The sequence below is a fragment of the Micropterus dolomieu genome, linkage group LG07 (genome assembly GCF_021292245.1).
Source record: "Micropterus dolomieu isolate WLL.071019.BEF.003 ecotype Adirondacks linkage group LG07, ASM2129224v1, whole genome shotgun sequence".
Classification (NCBI taxonomy): Eukaryota; Metazoa; Chordata; class Actinopteri; order Centrarchiformes; family Centrarchidae; genus Micropterus; species Micropterus dolomieu.
Window position 1 is genome coordinate 16,033,663 of NC_060156.1, and position 17,202 is coordinate 16,050,864.

Below are 17,202 nucleotides of genomic sequence, written 5' to 3' on the forward strand. Positions count from 1 at the left end.
GTGTCGTTAGACAAGGCTGCATAGCGGTTGGAGAGGCCGATGTCCGGAGGAGAGGCAGCCCCATCCGAGCCTCTCTTGCAGCCACGGACCACCACTTCAGCCCAGGTTGACTGATGCTTCGGAGTTGAGCAGGATGAAAGCCTGGGAAGGCTAGAGGGGTCCCAAAACACGGTGTCCTGGATGTTAGCGGTTGCGCTAAGAGAAACAATCTGTTTGGCTTGTACTGAAGCTACATCCATAAAGCCAGTCAGCAGGGAATCTTTCTCTTTGAGTTCCTCTGAAAGTCGTCGGATGTCTTCCATAAGGTCAGCAATCTTCTTGTTCGCTTTCTTAAGGAGTGAGCAGTCCTCAAGGGGCAGAGTTATCTCGGCTTGCATAGTCACCGGAGCTTTGTTGCGATCAGTAGCGTTGATCGCGTTTTTACGGTCATCTATCTTAAAATCCATGTCGGATGACTAAAATCCTTAACCCACGTAAAACTTAAATAAAGTTAAGTTAAATAAAAGGATATAAAAAAAATTTAACGAAAAAAGTGGATTAAAACTGGATAAGAGTCCGGTTCAAGACGGAGCTTCCGACAGGTGGCTACAGACGCCAACGCATACGCAGAGTGCAGATTACGTCAGCAAAAAGTTACGGTGCGGCTGTGTTAAAACTATAACTTAGCACAACATCACTGCGCTGTAATAATGTTATGCTTTATAAATTGTCACATAATTAACAAAATAGCTATATAATATCAGTCCAGTGACTGTTAGCTGACAGCCAACCTGCCTCTCATTCTCTGGCGCTGGCGGTCACTCAGCCTGCAGAGTGAACGAAAGACTGAGGAGGACCCATGTGAGCGGTGAACGAGTCCTTCATTCCTGCTCCACAGTAGCCAGCTGTCACGTGACAAATGAACGAGTCAGACCTAGAGACCCACAGTTGAGAGTCGTGAACTAATCAATTCTGTTTCCTGTGCTGACGGAGCCCATGCAGCTGCCGTGTGACGAGTGAACATAAGAGTCCAAGATCCTTCACGCATGCCTGTTCCTCCCGAGTCATATACACGATTAGGTCTTATGAACAAAACGTTCTTTGAACGACAACACTACTTTCAGACAGTGTGACAAAGCGTAAGGATTTTACGCTAAAGGTAGCCTTCAGCGTCCGAATGAAATGCCCCCTGTTTGCTACATTGCAGCAACACAATGGAGCCTAACCCTACCTGTTAGGCCGATGTGCACAGCGGTAAGGTTAGCCGGTCGACATGCATAAAGTCAGTGACTTTGGTTTAGGTACTAACATTTCTGATGGTTGTGGTAAAGGTCGGGGCTTCGGGGAGCTGTCAACACCTTTATCACGAACGTAGCTAGCTACCTAGCTACTGCTAGTTAACTAGCACTTCCGGTCTGTACGGGATGCCCCGGTGCGTCTCACACGGGGGTCAAACCAAATTAACCAAATTAACCCAACACTGGCTGGTTCACTACAATAGTAAGCAGAAAATATGAAAAGGGTGACGTCATCTATTAAGGGATTGTTTTGGTCAAAGGTCAAACTTCACAGAAATATGAACGGTCTGATTTTTGCTGTTGAAAGGGCTTTTTAGAGTGCAGTATCTCATAATAGGTACAGTAAAATGTTATAATATTTGTAACAGTGATAGTAGTTGACACTATGAAAGAGATGATAAGAAAACGATGATGTCACCTTGGAATTGTTTTGATCAAAAGGTCAAAGTTCACAGAAATGTTAACTGTCTGTTTATTTTCACTGATGGAAGGTCTTTAGAGTATAATTACTCCATGTTGCTACAGTAAAATGTTATGATATATGTACCTGTGATAGTAGATGACACTAGGAAGGAGAATCTATGAAATAGGTGGTGTCACCTATTAAGGAACTATTTTGGTCAAAGGTTAAAGTTCACAGAAATGTAAAAAACTGTATTTGGTTTTTGCGGTTGGAGGTTTTTTTTAGTGTAATTTCTCCAAGTTGGTACAGTAAAATGTTATGATACATGTACCAGTGATAGTAAAGGACACTAGGAAGGAGAAGCTATGACACCGCTGCTGAGGAATTACGCTGGTGAAAGGTCAAATTTCATAGGGACATACAGAATAATTCTACAGTTTCGTGTTCGAACATTTACCTAAGTTAAAGGTCTGACTACTTTTTCCACCACTGTGGAAGACATAATTTGTAATCTATTAAAATTCGGTCTCTCTTTTCCCTTTTAAATTCTTCCATCCAATTATCTACTAGATACAACGTGGATGGCACCACTGAAATGACTTGGAAACCTATCTGTCCCCATCTCTTAAAAGAAGAGTATCACCACAGCAACCCCACATCCAGCCAGCCAATTAAAGTGCTGAAATTCAAATAGCCCCAAGAACTGAAGGTTTTGCCCAAGAACTTCCACTCATCCTATGATGGACTGGACCACGCGTGATGCCCGTCACCAGCTGGAGCCTCACGCAGACGCGCACGCGCGCGTGCACACACACACACAGATGTACATGGCTATATTGGTTACAGTTGTTCATTAAAATGAGCGTAAATATATTTTTGCATTACTTTTTTAATACCTTTACTGGTTTTAATTATGTTACACACATGTTAGTGTCAGGTTCCCATTGGCCTGGATCATGCTGAATTTAGTATGACATGGTAAATCAAAGCTTTGTGGAAACACAAGGGTAGGCTTGCTATCAATACTTCACCGACTGAAGGGGTGACAAGACAATTGAGGCTTAAACTGTAAAGATAGTTGTTCCACTTATGGTGATTAATTACATTCTTTGTGTTTGTATGTACTATTTTAGGAGATACTTTCATCTAACAGTGACAATAAATAAAATGCAAATTAATCATTTATGTCCAATTTGATCTAAAATCATCAATCAATAGATCTTACAAGCTATACTTAGAATAGCCAAACTTTTGGTCAATGTAGCCAATTTACTTGATCAGTCTGGGACATTGGTGTTGAGTTTTTCATGCTTGTCTGTAGTTAATTCCTGCCTTTGGGTGGCTACGATCACAGCAAAGTAGATCAGTGCTGAATTAGTGTGGTCTGTTCTTCTTCTGTACTTAATGGGTGATAACGGTTAAAATTTAGTGGCTGTAAAATCCACAGGGCAGAGCTCATTATCATTTTAGACAACGCCGTGCTTTTACGCCGTCCTTTGTGAGATATGAACGCCGTTTTTAACTGCATTTTTTTTAACAAAACGCCGCTTTTCAGCTGGCAAAAATTGCACCAATATACAGTAGGAGAGATGATCCCAGGCGGGAAGTGAGCATCTGTAAGATGCATTAGCGACAGGTGTCGTGTAAAAAATTCAAGACTTAGGCCAGATAAAAAATCTTGAACTTTTACCGACATGTTTATTATCAACAAGCACACACATCGATGCAAAATAGAGTCCCATTCAGTTACCACTGTTAGACCCGAGTTGACATGAAGCCATGTAACAACTGACTTTCAACTTCTTCTGGACCTCCATATATAGCTCTGTTTCTAGGCGTTACATCTCTTGGCTCTCTTTCCTGCTGCACCTGGATCTGGGGAAATTCCCAGATGTTTGGGCGTCTCTCTTCTCTCATTATTTTCTGACCTTTCAGCATTTAGTGGATTCTTATTTCACTATGACTGTTTTGTGTGTCTCTCTTCTCTCATTGTTTTCTAACCTTTCAGTATTTGGTGGATCTTTATTTCCCTGGAAAGTCCCAGATATTCTTGTTTCTTTCAGCATTCTTGGCCTGGCTGCACTGCTCCCCCTCTCTCTTTGTCCTTGGCATGCTTACTGCTGATCATAATATTTCAACCATAACCTGACTTTGTGGAATAAGCAGGTGTCTTTTGTACTGTGTGCTAGAAGAAGCAAGTGTGGTTTAAGGACATAGAACTACAGCAGAAACACCATAATTGAGGTAGCTGCACCAACAAAAAGTCTCTTGGCTCAGTGTGTTTGTCTGACTCCTGACTGGTCTGGATCGTGACTGTTTAATCAGCCCACCTACAAGACTCACCTGCCGAACACCAACGCAGCCTCGCTGTTGACCCAACAGATTTTTTAGATTCACAGAGAGTTTATATTTTCAGCAATATGGTTACATCTCTCATGTGCAACGGGATGCTACAGGGTTTTACGTCATTTTTGGGCCTACATGGAACCTTCCAGTGTGCTGGTAGTCTTCTCCATCCCTGTCTTGACAGGTAACAGAAAAAGCATGGTAAATGTTCAAGTTCAAGTTTGTGTGAATGTGTTAAGAAACAGGAAGCACTCAACATATCCTACAAATTTAGTATTAATTCCTCGTTAGCCGCAGCCTGTCGAAAAAAGTGAGCACACTTTGGACTTAGTCATCTCCAAGTGTCTGGACATTTCCACGGTTGTGGTGACTGATGTTGCTGAAATCCTCCTCATGCTGCCTTGATATTCTGCCAACAGGTTTTTTCAAAAATGTTTCTAAATGCATGGCCTCAGATCTACTACTAATTGTCAACATGTCTCTCCTCTCGGGTTTTTTCCCCACAGGCCCTGAAAACTGCAGTCATTAAGCCACTCTTAAAAAAGAGCAATCTGGACAGTTCACTAATGAGCAATTATAGGCCCATATCAAATCTCCCATTTTTAAGTAAAATCATTGAAAAGGCTGTTTTTTCAACAGCTTAGTGCTTTCTTGGCACTAAACTGTTTTGATGTCTTCCAGTCAGGTTTTCGACCACACCACAGCACTGAGACGGCTCTTGTTAAGGTCTTCAATGACATCCATTTAAACACTGACAGTGTTTCAGTCTTAGTATTATTGGATCTCAGTGCTGCATTCGACACGGTTGACCACAACATATTACTAGACAGACTTGAAAACTGGGTTGGACTTTCTGGCACACTAAAATGGTTATGGTACTAAAATGGTTTGAATACTACTTAAAGGACAGGGACTACTTTGTGGCTATAGGTAATTACACATCTGAGCTGACAAAAATTACATGTGGAGTTCTCCAAGGCTCCATTCTGGGACCTCTTTTGATTAACATTTACATGCTTCCACTGGCTCAGATTATGAAAGCAAACAACAACTGACAAACACACAGATTTACATAACCATTTCACCAGGGGACTATGATCCCATACGGGTGCTGAGTAACTGTACTGAGCAGGTCAATGACTGGATGTGCCAGAATTTTCTCCAATTGAACAAAGATAAAACTGAAGTTATTGTTTTTGGAGCCAGGGAGGAACGATTGAAAGTCAGTGCTAGACTTCAATCTGTAATGTTAAGAACCACAAATGAAGCCAGAAATCTTGGTGTAGTCATGGACTCAGACCTGAATCTGAGGAGCCACATTAAGACAATTACAAAGTCACTACTATCACCTGAAGAATATATCACGAATTAAAGGACTTATGTCTTAGCAAGACCAAAATCCTGCTGTTAGTTTATAAAGCACTAAATGGTTTAGGGCCAAAATACATTTCCGATCTTCTGCTTCATTACGAACCATCCAGACCTCTCAGGTCGTCCGGGGCAGGTCTGCTTTCTGTCCCCAGAGTCAAATCTAAACAAGGAGAAGCAGCATTCAGTTATTATGCTCCATATATATGGACTCCCAGATAACTGCAAGTCTGCTGAAACTGTCAGTTCTTTTAAATTAAGACTGAAGACTTTTCTTTTTACCTTTGCTTTTAATTAAATATTTAAGATTTTTCTATTTACCACTGCCTTTTACTAGTAGATTGATAACTTACACTGCACTGTAACTTTTACTGTCCTGTTTTCTTTTTCTTTGTTTTTAGCTTTTTACCATTGCTTTTAATTAAATATTTACACAGTGAGAAATGAGTAGGTAATTGAGTGAAAAGATAATGAGAGTGAGATTGAACAGAGTGAAGGAAGTGGTCTTAAATCTCACGCCTGAGTGATTTGCAGGAACCTCTGTCCACCTGTAAACGCGCAGGTGGGTCCAGAGTATAACTGGATCAAAGTGGCCAGCGGACAGATATGTCCTGGTTTCTCTGTAGTGTCCGAGGGTTTTTGGAGTTTCAGTGGACCCAAAGATTGCTATGGGCCTGAGTACAGACTAACTAGGTTCATAGGTAGCTTTATTGTCACACATGCACAAGTACACAGTGAAATTTGTTTCTATTGGAGCAAGCCTCCGGGCCCCAGCTATATTCAGCGCCGCCACTCGCTTTCCAGAAAAGAATTAATGCAGACAGCAACATAGTATACATGACATAACAATACATAATAATACACAATACACATATTTCCCTGTTGTTGAAATGTGCTATACAAATAAACTTGCCTTACGTTGTTGATGCAGAAACATGTTGCGCAGTTGTTGTTTTATTTTTTTGCCTGATTTTTAAGTATTGTAGGCTCTTGCCCTACAGAGTGGATGAGAGGTAAATATCAATCTACATTTGTCAATAATCAATGCACTATTGTTGTGTCAGGGAAAATAATGCCTTCCCAAAGAATATGGAGTCAAATAGATGTGTTGAATCATTTCTTTATGTAACGTGGCCACGGAGAGAACGCACGGTTACTCTCCCGAACTCAGCATTTCCTCTCCTTAAGTACAGAACAAGTACAAAGCAAACAGCAGCCAACAAATGGTAGATGAAGGATAAACAAATGGCAGAGTATTTAGCATACACTCAAAAACTCTTCCTGAGCTAAGAAAGGAAATGCAAATGTATGTGGCATCAGATGTTTCTCTGTCTCTTGATTGGTCTATGTTAAATCTCTCACCTACATGCCAGCAGACGTTTATCGTAAATCAGACAACCCTTTGTTTAGGAATAAAAACCCTGTGACCAATACTAATTTCTCACAAGTTAATTAGAGTGAAATCCTAAAAATCAGCAACTTATAAATGTATTTCTCACAGTTGGTCGAAAAGTAAGTAAGTAAGATAACACAATTGACAACAAACATTGTAAAAGTGGAGGTAGAGAGTAGAGAACAGTTACAAAGCCTTGAACAGAAAACTTTTCTGGAAAGTAAACTAGAATCTGTTATGGTAGAAACCAAATCTACCTCATCTTCAAATCAGGTTAACCGTTCCTACATTTGGAGCGGTTAATGATGATCCTGACCCCCTCAATCTTTGGTTGAAATGCCACGACTTGCCTTATTTGATAAGCTAAAAACCAAATCTGTTCAATTGAAGGCACCGGTTTTATTGTATTAATTGTTCCTCTGATTGCCTTCCCTTGAAGCACCTGCTTTGACATTGAAAAATCTAAGTTGAAATACTTTTCAACTCAATAGAGACCATAGACTGAATTGAGCCTCTCCATGTACTGACTCCTCTGCTCGTTATTTGTTCTACTGTCTGTGCCATCTTGCGTTTGAGGGAGGACCACCTATAGAGATAAAAGTGAAAATAAAGTTCAGTGCTTTTTCTGAGAAAGAAGATAAAAACACAAATTAAATGGTGTCATAGATTACAAAGTTCCTCTGACCTCTCCTTCTGACTGAAGATGAAACTGGTCCTGGACTGGGTTCTGGTATGGTGTCCTGAACCCATGTTTTCTGCAGAAATAAAGACAAGTAATGACACCCTACTTCATAGTGCCTTCCAGGTTGTTCAGGTCTTTTATTGTAAGATACTAGGTGATATGGGCACATGGGAATAAATAAGAGAACGACCCCAAAAATCCACCGACTCTGGCTACGGCGCATTACGGCTGTGCCGCGGTTGCCAGAGGTAATCACGGCCATTACAGTCAATGCTTTTGAGTCCACCAGATGCGGCCGCAGCGCGTCCCTGAAGCATCCCAGAAGCATCCTAAGCAGCTATTCTCTGCAGAGCGGCTCTCCGCTCCGCTCAGCAGAGAATAGGTAGCAGGTCTATTTTTGCCGCTAGCCGCGTCAAGCAGCACAGAGCAGATTGAACCAGGGACGAAATCAAACACAGAACGGCATAGAGCAGAGGTCGGCAAATAAGTCTGGCATCGGGCCAAAATGTTTTCAAGCCATTACATGGTGGGACAGAACAAAGTCAAATTATTTCAAATCCTAGTATATGTTTAGCTCAGTCGGTTCTGTGCGGGACTCTTGTTAGGGAGATTGTAAGATAGATTCCAATTCTCCCTTTTTAAACAAATTGACGTCCAGACGTCTTTAGCAGGTCCCACAGACCCAGGTCAAACAGGCAGCCTCAGCCAGTACGAGCACATGACACAAATGACCCAGCAGATTGGCCCTCAGTCTTATCAGACTTCATAAGGACTGAGTTAGTGCGCAGATGTCTGTTCAAACCAGCTCTGTGGTGTCAGGTGTGACTGCGCAGCAGCTCTGTTTTGTCACAGCCAGTCTGTCTTGTGAGAAGGGTACATGATGCTCTCTGTATATGTTATGTAACTTGTGTTGCAATACTTAGTTTGTGAGGCTTAGATAAGAGGAAGTTGTGTTGACACAAACACATACATTGTGATTCAATCATCCACACCCAATCACAAGCACACACATCCATATCACTAATCACACAGACACACCACTCTGGGTACAGTTACCTCTATAAATTGTCAGGCTGCATAGGAAGAGACAGACTCCTCTGCTTACTGCTTCAGAGTAGACTCTGTGTTGGTGTGAGGAGTCTCCAGATATATATCTGCAATTGCTTTTGGTTTGGTAATAAAGGTCTCGAAACGTAAGGCACTGTCTCATCTGATCTCTTCTCATCAACGGACCCGGTGAAGTCAGCGTACTTCAACAATTTGTCGTAACATAGCTGGTAGAGTTTTGCAATATAAACATCTAAAAACTGAAGCCAACCATGCTCTGTTTGGGACTGTGAGCTGCACTTTATGAGATGTGCTGAAGTTAATGTGTGGATTTTTGGTGAGATTGTGAATTGAGAAGTGTTTTAGTTAGTTTTGGTTTCCTCCTCCTTGTCTCATTTTTACATACCCAAGTCCCAAATGGGGTTCTATGTCTGTCAGATGGTCTGAAAGGGATACAACCACAACAGCAGAGCAATAACACAGACTTATCCTACTTGTCTTCTTGCGACTCAGTTTTGGATCTGGTCCTGTATGCATTTCTTATATTACCATAACATTTGTCCAGCTCTCTATTGTCTTGAGTGCCACACTTGACATATTGTTCAAATCCAGGAAGGGACAGTTCCAATTTACAATGGTAAAAATCTCCAAGAATAAAGAGTGGGGCTCACAAATGTGACAGATTTGATTTTGGCATGTCCTGAATAAAATGAACTTAACAGTTTGACGTCTGCGTGTATTGGCTGGGTTTTAAGGAGTGGATGGACCTTATTTCCATACATTTGTCTGAAAAAGTAGTTTTTTATGTCCAGCTGATGCGGACAAACAGATTCTCAAACAGATCACTATTTCCACATGATTACATCATTCATTTGTTTATTTTATTAGCACTACAATTCCTACAATAAACTCTCGTTAGATAGGCTATGTGTTTGTCATAGTTACATGTTACTTACTAACATAAATAGGCCTTCTGCCCATCAACATCTTTTAAACAGCTGTGTTAAACGGCAGGTTGGTTGTGAAGGGAACAAGTAAAATACCGACATGGTCTTGATCTGCGGTCTCCCGTATTAAAGAGTGATGGCTGGCTGTTTGCTCAAGAAGCTGTTTTGTGCTATGCAGAAAGAGGAACGATAGTTAGACAGTATGGTCCGTGTAAGTTTTCATAGTTTGACATTTCTGAGGTGAGTTTGTTGTCAGAGCTGCTGAGAAGCTGACAGCAGTGTTAGAACCAGGTTATAACAGAAGGGCATGCAGGTTTAACTCTGGGCTGAGGGTGAATGATGAAGATGATAACTAGGCTGCAAATAAGACATAAAGATAAAAACCAAATGAAATGAACAACAATAAATACATCTGTGTCAGTAACCTGGATTCAAAACAGTTAATAAAGACACAGTACAGGCCTTCATTTAAATCCTGCCACCTGCTGGTAGAAAGGGGAAACAGCTTGGTTCATTACGGTGGAAACCACATTAAATATTTATTTAATATTAAAAACATAGCGCTGACAGTAACAACTCTGCACACACAATAATTTCTTAGGTTAACCTATATTAGCCTACCAACTGTACTGCACCAAACAATGTGCTTTAAAAACGTGACTCCTGACTGCTGCTTAGGCCTACAAGAATAAATGCACAGTATTATAGTGCATGTAATCATACTGTTGCTAACGTATTTCTCTCGGTCCAGGTTTATTTATTTTCATCTAACATCACCCTGGTATAACGTTAGTGCTGCATAATTTTACAGATCTGGCCGTTCTACAAGCTTGGCTTTTATTTTAATAGGTTTACCATTACTTCCGGGTCACCTGGCCCACCTGTCTTTTTCTTTATCTGCAAACGGAAAATGAAAATAGGAATTACATAAAACCAAAATCGGTCCATTATTTGAATTTGGTTTAGTAGTTTTTCATTTTTGGATTTAGAAACCAAAAATGGGAGAACGGGTCTGGTCTGGGTATCTCTGGATAATCCGTAATTCGTTTGTAATACAACAACGAAAATACCGTTTATCTGTTTTTTGTTTCAAAACGAAAAAACAAATAACCGTTTTTGGTGTCAGAATCAAAAAACGAAAAACAAATTAAAAACGGCCCGTTTTTCGTTTTTGGCCATTCATTTTATTGTTATTTCTTTTTGAACAAAGAATGAAGAGAGTCTGAACTTCAGTCAACTCGTTTCTCGTTATAAACCAAAAACGGAAGTCACGTGGTCTATTCCTTTTATGGAAGCGAAAGTAACCGGTAAAACCTTCAAAATAAAAGTAGCCCATGTACCGTGTAGTTAAAGAGGTGATTTTAGACTAAAACTAAAAAAACGTTTTTTAGTAAAACTAAAGTAGCACTGGGTGTGAAAATAACACTTGAGTTAACTGAAATAAAATAAAAAATAAACTTTGCTATTTTCGCCAGTGTAAAATACTCGTTAGTTCATATTTTTAATGCAGCCTGTAGTTCTCATAAGTTATGTAGGCATACTTATGTGTGAAACCTGGTGAGCATTACTGAGAGTCAAAAATAATCTCCAACTCTGGGGCTTTCAGATCTTTTAATGCTTTTTTGGGTTTAATTCTGTTTGATGAACCACCAGGGAAAGGCCGTGCTCTGTTCTGTTCGTACTTGTGTAAAGTAAAATAAAAGTGAAGTTGAGTCATTTAGTTTTTCTCCCTGGTACTCATCTCAGGACCTCCCAGATTTTCCCCAATACCTGGAGGATGTTAAAGTTAATTCTGTGCTACTTGAACATTTTTGGACTACTGTCCTCCTTAAGAGAAAGGTTAGCATAGCACTACAAGTAAATAAGCAGGTCTGGGAACAGATCCATGATATAATTTTATCCCATGGGATTTATTTATTTAACACAGCACTTCTTTCCAAGAGAGACATGTGTTTCAACTGGAAAGGTGATTTATGAATCATCGAAATTTAAAGATCAGGTTTTGGGCAATTTTATTAACTACACAAGCTCAAACAATAAACCAACAAGATATTAAGGCCAATGCTGCAGAGATACTAAAGGATAAAAGCAAACTGTTACCAAAGCACAATTCCAACCAGGATGCCCCGACACCACCACCCACAAGTGTGCACCACCACCTACAGACAGCAAGTCATACACATGAAACACCACACAATAAGGCTCAGTTAAAGGTTTGCACACAGCTATCATATACACACACACACACACACACACACACACACACCACAACATGCAGTAAAGGGCAGAGGGGCTCCCACAGTCCACCACCCTGTCAGTCTGGCAGAACACTCGAAAAAGAGGGAGAAGGGCTGAGGGAAGACATGCAGCCCAAAAACAAGTCAACTGCCCCACCCTTAGCAGAACCTAGCAGTTGGCAAAAACATTCACAGGGCCCGTTCACTTATAACAGAGTCTCATAAAAAGAATCCCCATTTAAAATCAGGACACAAAAATCCACAGTTGATCAGGCAGGCAAAACAGCAGTGGCTATATAACCCACAACTAATGCAGTAAATCATCCACCCAGCTCTGACTCCACCTCATTCAAGGAGCAGACGTTTAAGGAAACTCAGTGAATCAACCTCCACGGCCATCTCTGTGGTGAACTCTAGCAGAACAGGCCATGCAGTCTACAGGGTCTTGGCGACAGGTGGTTTAAAATGCCTATAATAAAAACAATTTAAAAAGTTTTCATAAAAGTCAGATGGCATACCATCCAAAATCCTAACCTGCTCCTTGACCACACTACAACACAAAGCATCAAGAGAGATCCTGAGTGCTCCCTGAACGTCAACTCTTAATGAGGTAATTGTCTCCGGGTGTGTGTCCACTACTGGAGAGGCAGGGTGGAGCTTACCTGAGAGGGTGAAACTAGATAGTGGCATTACTAGGCTGAAAGCCATCACAACAAGAAAATGGATAACCACACAGGCTAACTAATTAACTGATATACAAGCTTACATTTAAACAGCTAGCCTTGTTATCAAACTCGAACCATCGCTTAATATTTAGTTTTATCAGTGTTAGCAGCTAGCTAGCAATACACAAACACAGTAGTTTTTTTTGTTTGTCTTTTTACTAAAGGGGACTGGGGCCAAACTCCCCTAAACACATGAGAAAGTCTGAGCACATTGTTCAATCTTCTCCAGAGCAGCCTTTACTGCCAGTTAACAATCTGAGGGGTCATCAGTCAGATGAACACCAAGCTTTATGTGGACATTAAGCCATTCATTCACAAACACCTCAGAAGAAAGACCTTCTGGATATTCCCTCTGTCACGTCACAGAATACCAACAGCAACTTCTAATGACATTTTCTCACATCTGATACAAATCAGCAGACTCAGAGCAGGACTGAGTTCTCTTCCTCTTAACATATCATGCATGTCCCACAAAACAAGCAACACACAATTGAATCAATCTGTCCACACACATCCCTCACACTGTCTTAATGTTGCAACATGTCTGCAAGGATAAAGATAGAACCATATTGACAGTGCTGTACATACTTTAGAAAAAATATTGCAACAAACACATAACCCACCAAATGATCAGGAACATTAACTCGATCCAGTTATCATCGCATATTACACTCAGCCTCCAAGAAACAGATAGGATGACCAAGTAAACAGCAGATTTCCCCCCAATACTCAAGTTTTGTCTCCAATTCCTTTAAATTCATCCAATACAACACAAAATGAGACTTTTAAATGCTTTAGAAGCAATTATTCTCTTCTAACGTTGAAAGCCTCAAGTACTAGGCTACAAATGTGAGATGTTGTCTGTAAAGAGGGTGCAGGTGATTGGTATTAAAGGTGGGTGACCCGGGTAGGGTCGACAGGTTGGAGCTGTGTCTAGTACAGGTCACCCATTTATTTCAATTTCCTTATGCACAAAAGCAGTGCCACAATTACAAGGTGTGGTTACCATAAATCATGATGTAAATATCTGAAAGTGACAACAGGGCCCTTTTCTGGTGCTGGAGACAGGAGTGGTGTTCTGCTTTGTCCTGCCTGTCCAGCATTTATTTGAACAGAGAGTGATGGTAGGTGATGGGACCAGCCTTGATACTATCATCAGTCCTCAAACCCTGCACTTGCTCACATCACCTGTCTTGGGACTCAATTTCACTTTTATTTTACTTTACACAGGTTTGAACAGTGCATAGCTTTCCCTGGTGGCTCATCAAACAGAATTAAACCCAAGAAAGGCAGTAAAAGACTTGAAAGCCCCAGAGCCAGAGGAGATGCTTTTTGACTCTCAGTAATGATCACCAGGTTTCACAAACAAGTAGGCCTACATAACTAATGAGAACTACAGGCTGCATTAAAATGTTTAATCTACTTAACTAACATAATAAGTATATTGAACTGAAGATAAATAGCAAAGGAAAATAAAAAGTTTACAACTCCACAGATTTTTTTTGGAAGAGTTTTGTTTTGACACATAACAGTGGAAGCTGAGAGTTTTTAGCAGCTATAGCACCACTGAAAGAGAGGCTGGAAGGCAGGTCTGCACACCCTTCAAACTCAGTGATCAGCTTCCTTTGGTAGCAGTGCCAGCCTTCTCTTTGATATAAACACAAGTCAAAAGGTCAAACCCTTGTTGCCTGTTGGCGCCACAGAAGGGGGCAGAGTGACCTCTGCTGGTTGACCTTCCACATAGCAAGAAGGCCTATAAACATGTTAGGAAACTAAAATATGAATTAAATAATATAAACTTAAATAAATAGGCTAACTGCTATCCTAAGCTACATATAACTTTAGTTCACTTGTCTTAATCTGAAGTTACAGGTCACCAATGGCCTTACAAATGTTTAATTCTCCCTAGCAGCCAGAGCTATTATTTTATTATTTCAGTTAATTAAAGTGTTTTTTTTCCCACAGACAGATTTAGTTTAGTCTTATAACCTACTAAAAAGATTATTTTAATTTAGTTTTAGTCTAAAATCACCTCTTTAAGTACATGGTACATGGGCTACTTTTATTTTGAAGGTTTTACCGGTTACTTTCGCTTCAATAAAAGGAATAGACCACGTGACTTCCGTTTTTGGTTTATAACGAGAAACGAGTTGACTGAAGTTCAGACTCTCTTCATTCTTTGTTCAAAAAGAAATAACGATAAAATGAATCACCAAAACGGTTTTTTAATTGGTTTTTCGTTTTTTGATTCTGACACCAAAAACGGTTATTTGGTTTTTCGTTTTGAAACAAAAAACGAATAAACGGTATTTTCGTTTTTGTATTACAAACGAATTACGGATTATCCACAGATACCCAGACCAACATGTTTATCAAGGTGTTTTTCTCGAGGATTCGGCAATATTGACCCCCTAAACACTATGACACGGGAATGCTTTTAAACAGTGACGATCTAACTCCGACAATACTGTGAAAACATGAATTTATTGTCAACATTGAGCCACAGGACGAGTAGAAGTGGAAATATTCTGCCCACAACACAGCAGGCCTAAGGCATGGACTTAGTTCACATCCATCCTTCCTATATTGTAGGTAAAATACGAGGCACCCAGTCGGACCTCTTTACTTGTAAATGCTCGTCCATACCAAGTTTTAAGCAGAGTTTTGGCTGCTCCAACTTAAGAGCCCAGCGTGGTGTGCCATTGAAATAGGATAGAAGAAATTACCCAAACATTTTAATCCGTTAATCATTTGTTCATATACTGTTCGCCGAATTAACCGAGGACAGTTCATTTGTGATATGTACCATTGGATGTACTGACCAATGTGAGTGAATTACTCTGATACAGAAGAAATCTTAAAACCGGAGGATTCTCAGGCAAGTTCTGAGGCGCTCCCATTCCTGTCCCCACACGCATTCGGAGATTTAAGTGTAACTCTCTGAATGCGCACACAACACGCGCACGCGTATGGCAACCATTTAGTTTGAAAACCAGTAGACTAGGGCTACAACACCGGGCAGCGGAGGTCTACCTCGCTGTTCCAAGACAATAATCCATTATTTACGTAGAAGTTAATACCTACATATTACAAATATTTTACAAATACTAACTTGTCCAAGGGCAGCAATGCCCTTTTCTGCAAATAGGGGCCTACAGAGAGATTTACCCAACGGTGCTATGCTTAATCAGCATTGTGTGGAATCATTTAGCAAGGGCTTGAATGTAACATACAGTCCCACATTTCAGCTTTCCATTCAAACAGACTCAATATCTGTGTTTGACCTCTAAACTCAAATCAGCCTAGTTTCTAGTAGAGTGAAATTAATCTGTACAAGCAAATCTGAAAGCTAAAAGGTATTACTCACCTGCAGAGACAGACAGCTGAAGTGAAGCCACATAGAAAAAGTCCAGGTGTGAGTATGTACAGAAAATACCACGATGAATTGATTTCTGCATAAAATCAGATGTGAATGAATTTAAGTAGCATGTAGGTTGAGGTTTGAAATGCATTGTGTCTGGTGAAGAGATGATTAGCTCTGCTTTGTGTTCTACCTACCTTCAAGTTTATTAGACACCGTTAAATTCCACTCAATTGTCTTTGGACCGTCTGTACCAACTACATTACATGTATAAAGTCCTGCGTCTTCATGCTGAGCATTAAAAATATTCAGATTTAAAGGTAAATTTAGGTCTATTCTTAGTCTGTGAGAGGTGAGATTTGAAAAAGTTAGATTGTGTACAACTGTATAAACAAAAAGAGTTCTGCTTTTTGTCCAGCTAATTTGCGTTGAATTTTCTTTGGATATGTTGCAAGTGAACATGACAGACTCTCCCCTGGACACCAGTACATCCCTGTGGTCAACTTGAGTCCCTAGCAATGAAGGAAACAATCAGTCAATATAAAACGCAATCTATGATTAAATGTAGAGAAAAACATGCATCAAAAACACAAATCTCCACTGTACCTGCAAAGACTTGACACATAACTAATAACTGAATGGAGATCCGAGCTGCTTGGTTTAGGCTGAACATGATGACAATCAGACAGAGAAAGACTGACTGGTACGTCACCATCAGATTTTAACTGTACTTGTAGAGGCACTACATAAAGGAAGTGGTTAGCTGCTGTTGGGCTGCTCAAAACTAAGGTATATTTACTGGAACATACAGTAAAGTAACACGAGAGTAAATTATACAATAATTTAATTCATTTTAAAATCTTGTGAATTCGAGTTTAGTCCTTTTTGAAAATAAACTGTGAACATGATTTCATTTGTAATCATATTATAAACTTAAGTGCGTGTAAATGTGCGATGTTGAAATGCAGGAAGCAACTTCTGCTTAGTGGTGAGCATAATTGACCCACATATTGTAACCATACTGCTGCTCAGTGAATTATATGTGCATTCTTCTTTTCTCTCTATTCTTTGGAATAGTTCACTGTTTTGATCACAAGACACTGTGACACAATTACAAGAACCAAATATTTTACCTTAAAGTTACACAATGGCCTTTCTCTCTGCAGAGGTCCTCAACATGTATCCCCTATAGTGTCTAATCCCAACAGTGTAGACTTTAATGAAGAAATTTTGACCATCTCATTTCATTGTTTGGCATCATGGTTGATAACACTAAAAATATTGTCTGTGTCTCATGTCCACTTAATAAAGCAAAGCACAGCAACTCACACTAACAGATGTCCTCCACTGGAATTATTGAAAATAAAACTGCAATTGACTTTAGTCTCTGAAATATAATTTATTTTGATTGGAAAG

General features: G+C 40.1%; 1 long non-coding RNA gene across 1 annotated transcript; it reads right to left on the bottom strand.

The window, feature by feature from the left end:
• Positions 1–9,436: 9,436 nt before the first annotated feature.
• On the bottom strand, positions 9,437–16,294 carry LOC123974118. Its single transcript, XR_006825760.1, has 3 exons — positions 15,984–16,294; positions 15,793–15,877; positions 9,437–9,820 (listed from the first exon to the last, which is right to left on the bottom strand). It is a non-coding gene; the product is annotated as an uncharacterized LOC123974118 (long non-coding RNA).
• Positions 16,295–17,202: the final 908 nt, after the last annotated feature.